Here is a 16,731-nt window from a genome sequence, read left to right on the forward strand (position 1 = left end):
TCCTGATTTCTTTCTCAGAATGCACATTATTGGCATATCTGTAGACCTGATAATTTGAAACTACTACAGGGAAACATAAGGAAAACCTTTGAAGATATAGGCATAGGCAGTGACTTTCTAAATAGGATTCTATTATTCAGGAAATAGTAGCAAGAATTGACAAAAGGGATTGCATAAAATTAAAAAACTTTTACACAGCAAAGGAAATAATTACTAGAGTGAAGAGGCAACTTATACAATGGGAGAATAATCTATGCCATCTGTTCATCTGACAATGGATTAATATCTGGAATAGATGAAGAGCTCAAAAATGTAAAAACCTAAAAATAAATAATCTAATCATTAACTGGACAAATAAATTCTAAGGCCATTCTCAAAAGAAGCACAATAAATACAGGAAAATTATTCAATGCCTTTAGCCATAAAGGAAATGCAAATCAATACTACATTGAGACTCATCTCACCTTAGTCAGAATGGCTGTCATCGAGGAAACAAATAATAACAAATGCTATTGATGACGTAGGGGAAAAGGAACCCTTGTACACTTTTGGTGGGAATGTAGATTAGTTCAGACAATATGGAAATCATTACAGAGGTTCCTCACAAAACTAAACATAGAATCACCATATGATCTAGCTATACCTCCTCTGGGTATACACCCAAAGGAATCAAAGTCAGCATATTGTAGAGACATCTGCATATTCATGATTGTTGTAGCACTATTCAGAAGAGTCAAATTATGGATGAGTCTAGGTGCCCATCAACTGATGAATGGATGAAGAGTATGGCACATATAAATGTTATATATAATGGTGTATTATTCAGCCATATAGAAAAAATGGAAATATGTCATTTGCAAAAAGGCGACTAGTACTGGAGATCATCACATTGAGTGAAATAAGCCAACCTCAAAAAGGCAAAGATCACATTTTCTCTCATATGCAGAATCTAGATTAAAAAATAGACATGAAAGTAGAAAGGGGACTATTCCAAGGGCCAATGGGAGGAGGGAAGGGAAAAAGGTAGTGAAGATAATTGAAGTACATAGTATAAATGTATGAAAATATCATAAAAAAACCCATTGTTTTGTGCTATTAGTAAAAATGATGATTATCTGATACTTTTGGCTCTTTCTTTCTGGTGGCCATTACTAGTTTGATGTTGATGCTGTCTTCTGAGTAACAGTCTCCTTTCACAAATTATAAATTTAATAACACCATAGGAATAGGACTGCCTAGCAAACTCACTAAGTTTCTAGAGTATGGTGAGGTTCTGAAATATGATTACTCCAAAAGTTGATCCTTCTTACTAGACTTTTTGATTGGTGATGAATTAATGAAACATATTTATACAGTTATGCATTAGAGAAATGTCTAGCATTTCATAAAATCTATATGGTTGCAGTAAAATAAAAGCAGTGAAAAAATAAATGAATTATACTATCTATAAACACAAACAAGACAACAAAATTTCTTGAGAGATTCTTCAAGCTTGAATCTCTAAAATCTGACCTTTCAAATTTTTAAATGGTATTAAAGCCATATATCTCAAGCAAATAAAGGACAGGATAATTGGTATAAGAGGAACTTGAATGATAACAAATGGGAAAGAAACAAATGATAACAAATGGACAGGAAGATAGAGACGTTCTCGCCAGTGGTTTACATGAGTTATCAGCTCAGACTAGTTTCCTGAGCCACAGGAGTGAAAGTGGATGAAGAGGAAAAAGAATGATTAAACAAAAACTCAGTCATATATTAACTTCTTAACTTGTCTGGAATACAATTGTAATACTCACACAATAAATGAATAGTGCAAGTATTAACTTTGAAAGAAAATAAAACCAGAAAAATAAGTATGGATATAGGAAGAGAGGAAGAGTGGAGGAAAAAGAGAGAAGTCATTTAAAATAATGTTACACACTAGCACTGAGGACTCCACATAGAGTTGGTTCAATTTCTGTTGACTGTTAATCACTGCACATACCTGGAGACCAGCAATGCTGAAAATTAAAAGCTTCAGAACTGCTGTGAGGGAGGTGATTCATGGCAATATTTTGCTTCCCTCTCCAGGCAAATCTCCATTTATCTCCTGCAGAGTTAGATAGTTTGGGGTTGACTTCTAAGACAGTCTGTCTTTTTCAATAGATAACTAATCTTTCCAAGCATCCAGTGCACAGCTTTTTAAAAAGAAGGTGTTTATATTTTGGGGTGGAATTTAAATTAGGCCTTTGATAATTCTAGAAGTTTTTTAAAGCAGAAAATTCTTTTTATATTTGTAGTCTGTGATCATATCAGTTTAGTTCCTGACAAAAGTCTATAAATTCTAATTAAAAATCTGTGAGGAGAAGAAATGAGATTTAAATAGGAGTTTTAGTGATTTTCATTAAATTATTACCTGGATCTTTTGTTATTTGCTCTGGTTATTTTTCTTTTATTCATTTATTCAGATGTGCATACATTGTTTGGGCCATTTCTCCCCCCTGCCTCCTGCCCCCTCCTTTTCCCCTCAACCCCCTCGCTTCCAGGCAGAACCTGTTCTGCCCTTCTCTCCAATTTTGTTGAAGACATACGCAATAATAAGAAAGACATAGCGTTTTTGCTAGTTGAGATAAGGATAGCTATACAGAGAGATTCCTAGCATTGCTTCCATGTAAAAATGTGTTACAACCCAAGTTGATTCATCTCTAACTGACCTTTTCACTACTTCCCAGTCACCTTTCCATATTAACCTCTGCTGTTTTTAAGGTTACTGTATTAGCTCCTCTGCACTGGAGACATCAAACACTTTCAAGTTTTGGGTTTCTAACCTATCCCCATCCCTCCCATATGTGCTCTCCCCTTAGTGGGTGACCCAAGTCCAACAATATTACTGCATTTGCCCTAGATCTAAAGTCTGCATATGAGGGAGAACATACAATTTTTGGTCTTCTGAGCCTGGCTAACCTCGCTCAGATGATGTTCTCTAGTTCCATCCATTTACTTGCAAATGATAAGATTTCATTCTTCTTCATGGCTGAGTAAAAGTCCATTGTGTATTACTTGGATCTTAATAATAAAGATGATGAGTTTTAAAATAAATTTAAAGTTGCATGTTAAAGAAACACATGTGCTTAAATGTTATTAAGCATATTCAAAAACCTGTATTGGGTGTCTTTTTTTTGTTTGTTTGTTTTCTTACTGTAATTTGTTAAAAAGTGGCCTCTGGAGTAGTATAGTTGGAATCTGTCAAGTCCTGGCCCCACCTATCCTAGTTACATACAAAAACTACCAGCTTACATGTGTGCCAAAATGGTGCAATAAACAGGGCCCACTTCACAGAACTGTATTGAGAATTAAGGTAAAGCTTTATACACAGGGCTTGTCACTGAGTCAAACATCCCCTGTTGACAATCTAATTATCTACTTAGTCTTCATGTTTCAGTCTAAATGTCTATATAATATTTGGGACTGTTCAGAAAAAAATATTTTCAGTATTATTTTTAAGAGAGTGTCATTTGAAAATTAAGTAGCAAAAGATAAATAATATTCCAAGTATGCACTATGCCATATAAAGAGCTCCATTTACACAATTCATTTCATGTCATTTAATTCTTAAAAGAGTCTGATTCTTTCCCTGTGCTTCTGAAGACAAGATGGGTCACCAATGACTTCTCTTGAGCCACCCATGAAAATATAGGCAGGATTCTCACTCTTTCTTTTTAGTTATTTTTATTAACTGGCAAAGGAAGAATTTTGGTTTTCTGGAGGGTGGGGAAACAGATTTGAACTCAGGGCTTCATGCTTGCAAAATAGGCGCTCTACTACTTGAGTCACTCCTCCAGTCCATTTTTCTCTGGTTATTTTTGAAGAAAGATCTTGTGGACTATTTGCCTGGGATAGCGTTGTACCACAGTCCTTCCAAACTTAGTCTCCCAAGTAGCTAAGATAGCAGGCCTGAGCCACTGGCGCCTGGTGGAATTCTATATATTCATGATGTACAATACAGTGTTTTGATATATGTATATATTGAATACTGTTTATTTACAAATATGTCACTCACTTTTTTTTGTGATGAGAATATTTAAAATCACCTTAGTAGTTTCAAGTATATGCTATATCATTAGTAACAATAGTCATCATGCTATAAATACATATTCAAAATTTGTTCTTTGATGCACATTTCTCTATTTCTGCATACCTCATCCCCTGTTAGCTACCTTTCTACTTTCTACTTCTAGAGTTCAATGTTTTTAGATTCCACATATAAGTGAGATCACACAGTATTTGTCTTTCTGTGCCTGGTTTATGTCATTTAGCATAATGTTCTCAGACTTATCTATGTTATGAAAATGCTGTTTCTCATTTGCTCACACATCATGGTTAAATGTGGAAATTGTTGGCAAATATTATGCAATTGGCGAATTAATGCTTCCATCCCTATGTGAAGGATACAGGCTTTGTCAATTTGGGCTAGTTAATCTTTTTGAATGGATTATCCTAGACATATATTCTCCTGAGAACATGTAGACAACATGCTATAAGGCCTTCAATTAAGAAAGAAAACCCTCATAGTCATTTGAAGAAGATGCATACTACTATTTTTACATGCTCAGTATTTTAAACATTTATAGTACGCAGTTAAGCCACGGAAGCAGAGAGAAGAGATTAAGTAATTTGCCAAATGAAGGGTTGGGGTAACCTGCTTGGGATTTGTACCAAATCCTTTACTAACCTGTGCTGCCTGTGATCCTCCCATCCCATTGTCCAGCATGTCCTATACAGAAATGAGAGTAACTCTTTGCACACAACACAAAGAACCTTAATATTAGCAGTAGATAACCATTAACTACACACATTATTGTCATTAGCTATTCCTGCAGAATACCTAATATGATAAAATACCTATTATTTTTATGGAGAACATAGATGATAATGTTAATTATTAAAATGATTAATAATATAATAAAACATTTCTCATCTATTTTTCCATTTATTTTTTTCAACTTTTAAAAAGTTCTTTAATTGAAAAGAAGATCTAAGGCAGTACAACTTTATGGTAAAATTAGACACACACACACACATCTAATCGAAAATCTAAAATTGGAAATGGTCCAAAATTTGAAACTTTTTGATTGCCAAAAAGAAGCCACAAGTGGAAAATTTCCATGCCTTAAAACTTTGTTTCGTGTGAAAAATTGCTAAAATTATGGTACGAAATCATTTTCAGACTATGAGTATAAGGTGTGTGAAACATAAAGGAAATTTGTGAGTAAACTTGGGTCCCATCCCCAAGCTAGCAAGCATTTTAGAAAGGAGATACTCAGCCTGTATCTATAATCTGAGTACAGTAGTGAATTCAACAATGCATTTTTCCTTTTAGATGCAATGAATAGAAATAGAATTCAATAAAATGGTTCAAAATCATTATTATGTAATTATATACACTAAAACTTAAAAGTATTTGGACTCAAATACAAAAACATTCATATGGTTTTGGATTAAGGGGCTCAAAAAGCAATATCCTGTGTTATCTATGGGAGGTGTATTTAATGTTATTCAGATGACAGTAATTCTTCATTTGGACCAAGCACAAAAACAAGATTTAAATGTGCATCCAACATAGTGGATCTTTTTAAGAGGATTTAGACGTTAAGAAGAACTACACTTTTTTCTTTATTCTATTCATTGTTGTGTGTGTGTGTAACTTGGCTTACTTCTATGTACAGCTACTAGCAGATGCTATTATAAGCACCCATGGGAAAACCTGAAAATGTGCTGAATTTCATATCTATGGAAGCTTAAGGTTTAGACATGTTACACTCTTTAGAAGTGCAGCATGTGGTAGAACTAAGATCTGTAGCCCAGGGGCACTGCAGAAGTTGCTAAGGAAACACCATGGGATATAGTATAACATCCCTAAGAACAGCTTTTTAAAAAAGGTATTATAGGAAGTATATATATGGTAGAAAATAGATGAGATCAAGATTTCATTTAGGTCAATTCATAGGATTATTTTCAGGTCCAAAAATTAATAATTGAAACTTTGCTGTTAGAAAAAAGATTATTCCGGCTGTGAATGTTAAGAATTCAGAGAGGTTAAGCATAAACTAAGAGAACTCAACTGAAGCATGAAGAATAGTTGAGACAATTAAAAGAAAAATGCTGGCAATAGAACTGTGGGTTTTAGGCTATTATTTTATTGTTTGCCTTACTGTCTAAATAAGATATTTTCAGACTGATTTTTTTGAGTTTCATCTCCTATTCCTCTTTTTAAATGAAGACAATTTCTTCAGCTCTGTTTTGGGTGTGGTATTCAGGCTTTTAGGGTTAAGATCTAAGCAATTTTACTGCTGGTATTGATTTTGAAATCAATTTTTTTTAACAAAACATCTTTGATAAAAATCTTCAAATGATTTAAACAACTTACTATTTGCTGTTGGACATTTGTGATAGGTCAAGTGCCAAAGTCACATGATGATTTTATATAGAATTACAGAATATGTTTAGGCACTTTTTAGACAAGTATTAAAATGAAGAACTGAGAAATTATCTACTCTTTGTGTGTTCATTATGGCACCACTCCACCAGCATTATTACCACTTTTAAATATCACCTCATATAAACCATAAAAAAACAGTAGAACCAAACAATAGCTCACAGTGCAAAGCTATGAATAAATGCTGTTGAGAGATGGTGATGCTTTATTGGACTTAACCACCTGGATGACATTTTTTTTTCTTCTTGTTATTGGGGATTGAACTCAGGGCCTCATACTTGTGCTCTCCACTTGAGCCACAACCCCAGATCTTTTATTTTTGTGTTTTGTATTTAGCATGAGGGCTGCACTAACTTTGCTCAGGTTGACCTTGAACTAGAGATCCTCCTGCTTTTGTCTCGATTAGTAAGGATTAAAACCGTGAACCACTGTGCCTAGCTCACCTAGATGACTTATAACAAGTATCTGGAGGCAGAGATTAAGAAAGATGTTGCAAAATTTTCACTTTAATTACTTAACAATGAAATAAATAGATACATTAAATGCAGAAATAATTTAATAGGTCATTTTGGTTCTTATAAGTTTTTCTCTTGACTTTTAAGCTTTATATTTTGAATTTATTGTAGATTTGTAAACAAATTAAGAATTTAGGGCTGGATGTGTGGCTAAAGTGGTAGAGCACCTGCCTAGTAAGCATGAAGTCCTGAGTTCAAACCCCACTATCTCCAAAAGAAAAGAAAGAAAAAATACAGAAAGGTCACCTGTATCCTTTATCCAGGTTTCCCAATAGTAGCATCTTGTAAAACTATAGCATGACACCACCACAAAGATGCTGACCTTGATCCAGTCAAGGTACACATGTTCACATCATCAGAAAGATACCTCATGTTGACTTTCAGAGTCACACCTCCCTCCCTCTGCCTTCACACTCCCCTTACATTCTGGAATTCACTAGTCTACTCTTCATGCCCATTATTTTACCATTTCAATATGTTATCTAAATGGAAACATGTAGTATAAAACTGTATAATAGTTGTTGTGAACTTGTTGAAAATTTGTAATTATTGTAGCATAATTCTCTTGTGATTCATCAAAGATATTACATATATCAAGGGTTTTCTTCCTTGTTATTACCAAGAAGTATTCTAAAGCATAATGCACCATAGTTTAATCTTTCACCTTTTCAACGATACATGAGTTGTATCTGTGGGGCTATCAGGAATGAAGCTGCCATCAACACTCTTGTAAAGGTTGTTGTGTGAGCATCCTTTTTCATGTCTCTGATTTGAATGTATAAGAGTGCAATTTCAAGGTTTATGGTAGTTACATGTTCAGTTTTGTAAGAAACTGCCAAGCTATTTTACAGAGAGACTGTATGGGTTACATTTCCATCAGTGATGTGTGAGTAATACAGTTTCTCTGCAGCTTCGTCAACAACTGGTATTGTTACTATTTTTTGTTTTAGCCGTTTTATAAGTGAGGAGTGCTGTCACACTGTGGTTATAATTTGTATGGTCCTAAAGTCTAAAGATGTTGAATTTTTTTCTATAGTAATTTGCCATCTAGATTCCTCTTTGTTGAACTAACTATTTGGTCATCTTTTGATCACAGTCTAATTGGACTGTTGTATGAGTTCTTTGTACATTCTAAATACTAGTCTTTGTCAGAGGTATAGTTCGAAAATATTTTTCCAAGTTTGCAGCTTACATAGACTTTCGCAGAAAAAAACCTTTTTGATGATATCCAATTTTCTCTTTTATTTTATTGATTGTGCTTTTACTATTTGGTCTAAGAATTATTTATAACGTTTTTATAGATTCCTTGGGATCATCACTGTAGGCAATCATATCATATCATCTGCAACTGGGACAGTTTTCTTTCTGATAAGTATGCTTTTTATTTCATTGTCCTGACTATGAAGTAATTAGAACTTCCAGTATTATATGGACTAAACCTGGTGAGACTGCTCACCCTTGCCTTCTCCAAGATCTTAGAGGGAAAATTATTTCTCTATTAAGTATGCTGTTAGCTGCATTTTTTTTAAGTTGAGGCAATTACCTCCCCTCCATAGTTAGCTAAGAGCATTCATCATGGATGGTTCTTTTTTGTGTGTGTGTGGTACTGGGGCTTGAACTCAGGGCTTGCCCCTCCACCAGTCCTTTCTGTGTTAGGTATTTTTGAGATAGGGTCTCACGGACTATTTGCCTGGATTGGTCTCGAACCATGATCCTCCTGATCTCTGCCTCCTGAGTAGCTAGGACTACAGGTGGCACCAGGCATGATTCTTTATTTTATGTTATTCTTAAACAGCATACTTGGTGTAAAATTGACATAAAATAAATACACATGCACAAAGTAGTTTCTTGTTATCTTTATCTATCTAGAGCTAGATCATCTCTCTCTCTCTGTCTCTCTAATCTACCTACACATATATGTCTTATGAACACATTTATATCTGCACACACACACCCCTTTGAAATCATCTCCACACTCAAGATAGCAAACATGCTTACCACCTTCTTCTCCTTTGTTGTAGTCTCTCTATCTTGCGCTTCCCATTGCCTACCTTCTTCTGTTTTCAGACTTTCTGTCTCTATAGATTTGCTTGCTTTCCCTGGAAATTTGTATTAAAGGAATCATACACCATGTACACTTTTTACTTGCACTGTCTTTTCTCACCTAGTGTTTTTGAGATTTAGCAAATCATCATGAATCTTGACATTTATCCATATTGTTACATATATGAATAGTTTTTTCTTTTCTAAGTTCTAAATGGTATTCTATTGGGGGGCTATTTCAAAATGTGTTTGTTCATTCACTTGTTAATTAACATTTTGGGTTATTCCAATTTCTGGGAATCATTAAATATTTGTGATTTTTTTGGTGGATATTTGTGTATAAGTCTTTCTATGGGATTACTGCTTTAAATTCTTTCGGGTAAATTCCTAGTCACTTATCTGGATAATATCTTAATATGTCATTAACTTGGTAAGGGACTACAGAACTGTTTTTTAAAGTGTCTGTAGCATTGTCAGTTACATCAATATTATATGCTGTAGTTTCTAGTTTCTTTACAGGATCACCAACATTTTATATAGTAAATCTTCTAAATTTTAGACATTTTTGTAGGTGTGTAATGGTATCTCATTGTTGAAATTTCTGGGTTTTCCTATCTATCTATCTATCTATCTGTCTGTCTACCATCTATCATCATCATCTATATATATTACCTACCATCTATCTAGACTGGGTCTCTGTATACACCCCAGGCTGGCTTGGAACTCATGACCTTTCTACTTCAGGGTTACAGGCCTTCTGCTTGGATTATTGGTCTATGTCACCATGTGACATAGTATCTTAAAGTATCTTAAAGTCACTTTACAGTGTATTTTAAAGTGTATTTCACAAATCACTAATAACTTTGTGGTTTTATTCATGTTTCTTACTTGGTGAAGTGTCTTTCAAATGTTTTGCTCATTTAAATTTTCTGTTATCTGCTTTTTTATTATTGAATTTTGAGTACTATTTCTATATTCAGGATATACCTTTCAAAGATATATATTTTGCAAAGGTATTCACGGTTTTTGGCTAGTCTTTTTACTTTTCCAACAGACTTCAATCATCAGAAAATTTCAAAATTTTGATGAAATCTGTACTGAGAGAATATTTGCCATTAGTGATTTGCTGTAACATTTCTGCATATCTGAGCAGAGGCAGATAGCTTTTTAATTGAGATTATTGCTTCAAAGAGATTCGTGTAGCAAACAGCCTTACAGGACAAAGATGGAAATCCCTCCTCTAGACCAAAGTCTGGATAGGCTTGTTTGCAGCCCTGTTTGAAGACTGGAGCTACCAAAGCACAGCAGTCTGTGGCTATTCTGCAAACTGGGATGTGCAACCTGGAGTGCTCTGCCTCACTCTGGAAAATTGCAATTCAGCAACACTGACATAAACCTGAAACTTATGCTGCCCTTTGTGTCTTGGGTAATAAATTCTTTTTTGTCTGTTGACCAACAATTTTGTGACATTCGTTAGCATCTTTAAAACTATGGAAGGCTACTTTACTAGTTAGTAAGCAGAGTTAGAATTCAAATTCTTCAGTTCTTTTTTTATTTTTTATTCTTTGGTTTTTATAATCTTCATTGCTACTTTTTCTTTAGTGGATCAAGCTTTTGGTACTATATCTAAGAAATTGTTTTCTTCCCCAAATCACAAAGTATTTTTGATTAGCTCCTACAGAAATTTTATAGTGTTAGGTATTGCATTTAGTTCTATGACCAATTTGGAATCAATTTTTCATATAGTGTGTTGTGGATCAAGTTAATTTAGAAAAATTTAAAGCTGGATATCCAATTTTTCATCACTGGTTGTTAAAAATAATGTTTTTCCTTTGAACTGGTGAAAATCAACCATCTAGGTATGTGTGAATCTCATTCTGGACTCTTTTATATTTTGATCCTCTATATTTTTGCTTCTCTATATTTATGCCAATACCACATGGATTTATAATATGTTGAAGGTATGAAGATTTGTACTAGGTATAACAATAGTAAGTTGAAATCAGGCAATGTGGTCAGATTCAGGGCCATTCAATGTTGTGCATTCACACAGGATCTCACCAAGCTTGGTTAATGCTTTGCAATTAGCTTCTTGAATTCTTAGCCGTTTTGTCTTTGAGCCCTCTGTATTGGATGTGAAGGTCTATGGGAAAGAGCAAACAAGTAAGCCATGGAGATGCACATGACATGTGTGCCTGCTGGTGCTTGCTACCTAACTTGCACATACCGTTCAATGCACGTTGACAACAGGACTCCAGTGGAACCATGACACGAGTGAGGGTTCTGCATTTTCGTCTGACGTAGGCCATACAAATAATGCAGTCACCTTCAGTAGATAATGTTTGCCTTCCAAGTTTGTTATTCTATTTCAAAGTTGTTTTAGCTATTCTGGATTCTTTGCTTTTCCATATGAATTTTATTATTGGCTTTTCAATTTCTATAAAATTATGCCGTGGTTTTATTGAATTTCTAGGTGAATTTTGAGAGATTTGATAACATAGCAATATTTATGAACACATTGTCTTGATTTATTTATAGCCTTAGTTTTTCTCAGCAATATTTTATAATTTTAAAGTTTATAGGCCTTATATAGTCTGGATTGTGTCAAATCTATGTTCAGCTATTTTATAATATATATATATTTGATGTTTTTATCAAATTTGGAGAAGTTTCAGCTATTACTTCTTGATTGTGTAAAAAATATCTCCTCCTCTCCACTGAGGACCTCATTACCTGAACATTAAAGAGCTTGATGCTGTTCTACAGTTCATTGAGGTTTTGTTCATTTATTTAGGCTTGTTTTTTCCTCTATGGCTCATTTTGCATATTGATAGCTATTTCTTCAAGTTTACTAATCTTTTCTTTTGCAAGCTTTTTCTGTCATTAATTTCACTTAATGCATTTTTACATCTCAGACATAGATTTTTCCCTAGAGTTTTAATTTTGGTGTTATTTTACATTGTCCACAGCTCAATGAAACCCGTTTAATCTTTTCTCTAGCGTCTGTCTCTTAGTAACTGATTTGATATCCTTGTCTGATGAGTTTAACATGTGTATCTATTCTGTGTTGATTTTGGCTGATCTTTCTTTTTATAGTAGATGATGTTTTGAAGCTTTTTTGTATGTATGGTAATTTTTTATTGGATGCTAGCTAGGCATTGTTTCTTTTTTTGGGTGCTTGAAATTTTTGAGCTTTGTTTTGGAATATAATTATGTTACTTGGAAACAGTTTTATCCTCAGGTACTGTTTTTAAGCTTTGTTACACAAGACCAGAGCAGAAGTTAATTTGGAGCTTATTATCCTCCATTATTCAGTCAAGACTTATCTGAATATTGGAACTAATTCCCCATGATCTGGAAAGTTTTCCAGTTTGATTTTTGGTAAAAAAAAAAAATTATTTCTTGCCCTATAAATGGTCTGAATGGTCTTTTCTCTAAGCCTTCTGGATAGTTCTTTTCTTTCCCATCATTAATTTCCTAATACACAAGTGCTGTCTATTATTACTCTACTGAATCCTGAGGTGAATCTATGCATATGTCTAGAATCTTACTCTCAGCAGTTTCTCTTCTCCAGTATTATAAAAATCTAGTCACTTCATTCTCATTGGAGTCTGCCTGCATTCCCCCTCTTGCACCACAACCTGAAAAACTTTCTCAATGCTGTGAGTTGAGGCAATCACAAGAATTGCCTCTTTTGTTTTCTTTATCTTAGAAACTTTTATTGTTGTCTGGTGTCTAGTATCCTGAAAAAATTCTTATTTGTGTTTTATCTGAATTTTCAGCAGTTTAGTTTAGTTGGGTGGATACATCCATCCATTTGTCTATGGAGGATAAACCACTACATCTTGTCAGAACTGGAAATTTCTTCTTTATTGTTTTAAAATATGATATTTGCTGCACAAGAAGAATACATATCATTTATACATGATTTAGGAAGAATAATATAAGCATCTTGTATCAAAGGCTTATGTAGATTGTTTTGTTTCTGTAGAAGTCTAGAGATCTCTTTAGGGAGATACTTCTTTTACCAGTTACTTTTGGGGTTTGAGAGATAGCAGGAACTGCCTGGTACACATAGTCCTCAGGAGATTTCTATACATATTAACTTGTTTACATGTCACGTTTGCTCATTGTTCTTTGGTAATTATAAGCATAGAATTTTTCCATGGTTCACCCAGGAAGAATGTGCCCTATACATTTTTAGCTGTCTGCACTCTCTCTTCTGAATTTCATATCATTTTCATTTTGTTTCTTAATAGAGCTAATCTACTTTTCCAAAAATTCTTAAAAAACTCTAGTTCGCTAATTCTTCCTCCCCATATCCCTGTTGTATGTAGTGCTGCTATTATTTATTCATTTATGTTACTTTTAAGTACAGTTTTAAGACGATTTTGGTTGGTAAAATGTTACTGAGTATGGTTACTAGATAAATAATACATGTGCTCACTCTACTACCTCATACCAAAGGTCTGAAGATACTTTGATAAGTTGAAAAATAACTGCATTTTATAAGAAAAAGGAGCACATAAAGCCAAAACTATTAAATATTAAAGTTCTTTTCATGTTAAGAGAAAAATCCTTTCACTAAAAGGTTTTGACTTAAAAATTTAAAGATGCCATATAGCAAAGCATTTAATATTTTAAATTAAGTGAGGCAGATAATGTAAAAACTGAAGCTGAGTAAGATATATGTAAGATATATGAATAATGTGGGTTCTCTGGCATTCACATTCCTATGCTGACTAGACCAAACGTGGCTCTTAGCTGGATTCTGCTGCAAATAATTTGTGATCCTGTTTGTACGCTAGGATGCAGACAGATTCTAACACCAGCAGCAAATATAAAGGTGAGACCAGGCTTTGGCTGCAGATTGGGGATCAGTTCTGGGTGTGAGAATAAACACATAAAACACCTTTTCTATGAATCACACAGTCTTGTTTCCACATTGTATTTCATGTTACTTCTGTTAATAATCATAGAAATTGCCATTAATATGTTAATCTAAACAAATATCACTTCTTTAGAGAATGTGCTGTCCTACCCTTGGATACTGCATATCACGTGTCAACGAAAAGTCACACAGTCATTATACAGCCAAGAAAAACTTAACTCAAAACTATCGCAGTAGTGGAGAGGGATTGAATTCAACTGTGTTGAAGCAGTATGTGGGAGAATTTTTACGTGGCGAGGTAAACTAATGGAAAAGGACTGCAGAATGTAGGAGGGAGATTGACCAACATGAAATCTAATGTTTGCTCATTGTCACTTGTGGAGTTGCTAATTATTATTTATTCCATAGACACTAGGAAACAGGGAGACTGTTTTTTTTGATGATTACACTTCACATGGATTGTTCCCAGGTCCTTCAGAAGGCATTTCTGAGGTATAAAACTGGGAGAAGACTTACAGCTCTAAAAGCAGAATATAAATTATAATTTATGTTTTCTAACATAAATCTTGTAAGAGAAGGTGTAGAGTCAGGATGAAGCCTGTCTAAAATTTAGTCAAGCTGATGAGAACTTCAAAGCTATCTTGGTCAAGTGAGAGGGTATAATGATACTCAAGTTGTTTCATGCATATTTCTTTAGAGCCCTGTGTATTTTAAATGAGCATATCACTGTTCTTATATACCAAGATTAACATTTTAAGTAAAATTTTTATGAATTATGTTCAGTGGTAACAAAGCACAATGGTTGGATTCATGTATACAGATTTTTGATTTCCAATTAAAGCATTAAATTAAACCAGAATATGTTTTTCCTTCTCTAATTAATAAGAATATTTTAATTAGAGACATTTATGAAACATACTTTAAAGTAGAATGCCAAAAAGTTATAAATAGTTAGATGCATTAGCATAGAATCTCGACATTTATACAAACACAATTTTTTCTTTTTGTTTGTTTTAATCTTTGCTTTTGTTTGGTCACAGCTGTTGATTATAGTTCGACTTTATAAGAATTGAATCTGATATGTTTGAAGGTTAGTTTTTAGAATACATTCTGAGAACTGTATGCCAAATTGATACTGTTTGACAATCAACCTCTTCTACATTCAAAATTTAAGTTAAAGTTTCTCTCTAGACAACATGAATAAATGCATATAATTATAAATTAACAAAGTGTCCACAGTATCCAGGAAGGTGCTATTTAAGTTAATTTGGCCCAAATTGCCTTACATATATAGTTAGTATTCACTTCAAACAACTTGCTCAGTGTAGAGAAATAAAAGTGAGTGGTGTATGGCAGATGGGAAAATAACCTGAATGTGCCTTTTATGACTAAATCTCTCTGCTTCTCATAGCCTTCTCATGGGTTTCCACAATGCTTCTTCTCATAGGTTTTCATTTGAGTTCTAGCCATCATGTCAATATTCTACCTTCAAAATTCAATAACAGGGTTAATTTTGAAGCATCTTCCCAGGGCAGTGTTGATTGTCTAGCAAGTCATGGAGAATTGAGACAGAGGTTCAGTAGAACCTCTGTCAGGCTCAGTGGAAGTCACCTTTTATACAAAACTCAATTAGCCTGTCTCAGTTTCACTGCTTTATGGTTTTCTTTTTTGGTAATTTTTGCTTCCTATTTCTGGGACACAAACTCTGACAGATATTTAAGAATCATTTCTGTTCCACTGTACATGCTATTTTCACATTTTCTTTGTTGTAGAACCTTGCAGTATCTAGGTAAATGTTAACAATTAAACTTCCTGTTACTGCTACTTATCCCTCTAATTGGGTTTTCTTTGCTTTTAATTTTTAGTAACTCTTGACTCACTCTTAATCAATTTTATCCTCTTTCTCTAATTGCATTTTAGTCCTTGTCCTGATTGATATATTTCCATAACCTCAATAAATTAACTTATTGCTGTTCTAATCAGTGTTAACATTTGCCACTATAACAAAATAATATAATTACTCTATTAAAAATGCTAAAATGGTTTGCTTTCTCAACATTCAATTCCTGCATATGGTTCACTGTTTCTGACCAATGGATTATGTGCCAAGAATTAGAATGTATTTTCTCCTTTTGGGTTCTGTCTTATGAACACAAAAAGCTCTGATTGCTTTTGAAAAAATGTTCTTATAGGTTACAAAATAAAATTACCCTATGACAACATGTTATTTGAATCTATATTCCTCTGAATCTCTTATTGCTTTTTCTATGCCCTTACAAAACTTTTGTATATCCTTATTTCTTACTTAATCTCTTTGTAATTTTTCATATGGCTACATTAGAGAATTGAATTATGTTTTAAGTGAGTTATTTCCTTTTAAATAAACTTACATGTCAACTATAAATTATTTTAATTGTAAGATTTTACTTTTCTTTACAAAACAAATCAAATTTCAAATAGTGCTTAAGTCCAGATTAGGCTGGGGGTGTTTTTAATGTGGTCCACAATTCATTTTGTCATTCTCCTATGCATCAGGATATCTGTCTTTCAGTCCCAATAGTACAAAAGCTCTTTGCTTTCAGTTTATTATTGATGACTGGTAAAACTCTGTTGTTAATTTAATGCCAAAGGATGGTTACAGATGACAAGGTATGGCGAAAATGGTTAGGAAATGGTCACTGCAAACCACTGAAAGCTGTTAAATATAACACTAACTTATGTACAAACAGAATTATTGCAAAGAGATAATGGACTCTGACATCTTGGCAGCATGAATGTGTGTTTTGGAGATAAAGAAAGAATAT

The sequence above is a fragment of the Castor canadensis genome, chromosome 4, assembly GCF_047511655.1.
Source record: "Castor canadensis chromosome 4, mCasCan1.hap1v2, whole genome shotgun sequence".
In the NCBI taxonomy this organism is placed as follows: domain Eukaryota; kingdom Metazoa; phylum Chordata; class Mammalia; order Rodentia; family Castoridae; genus Castor; species Castor canadensis.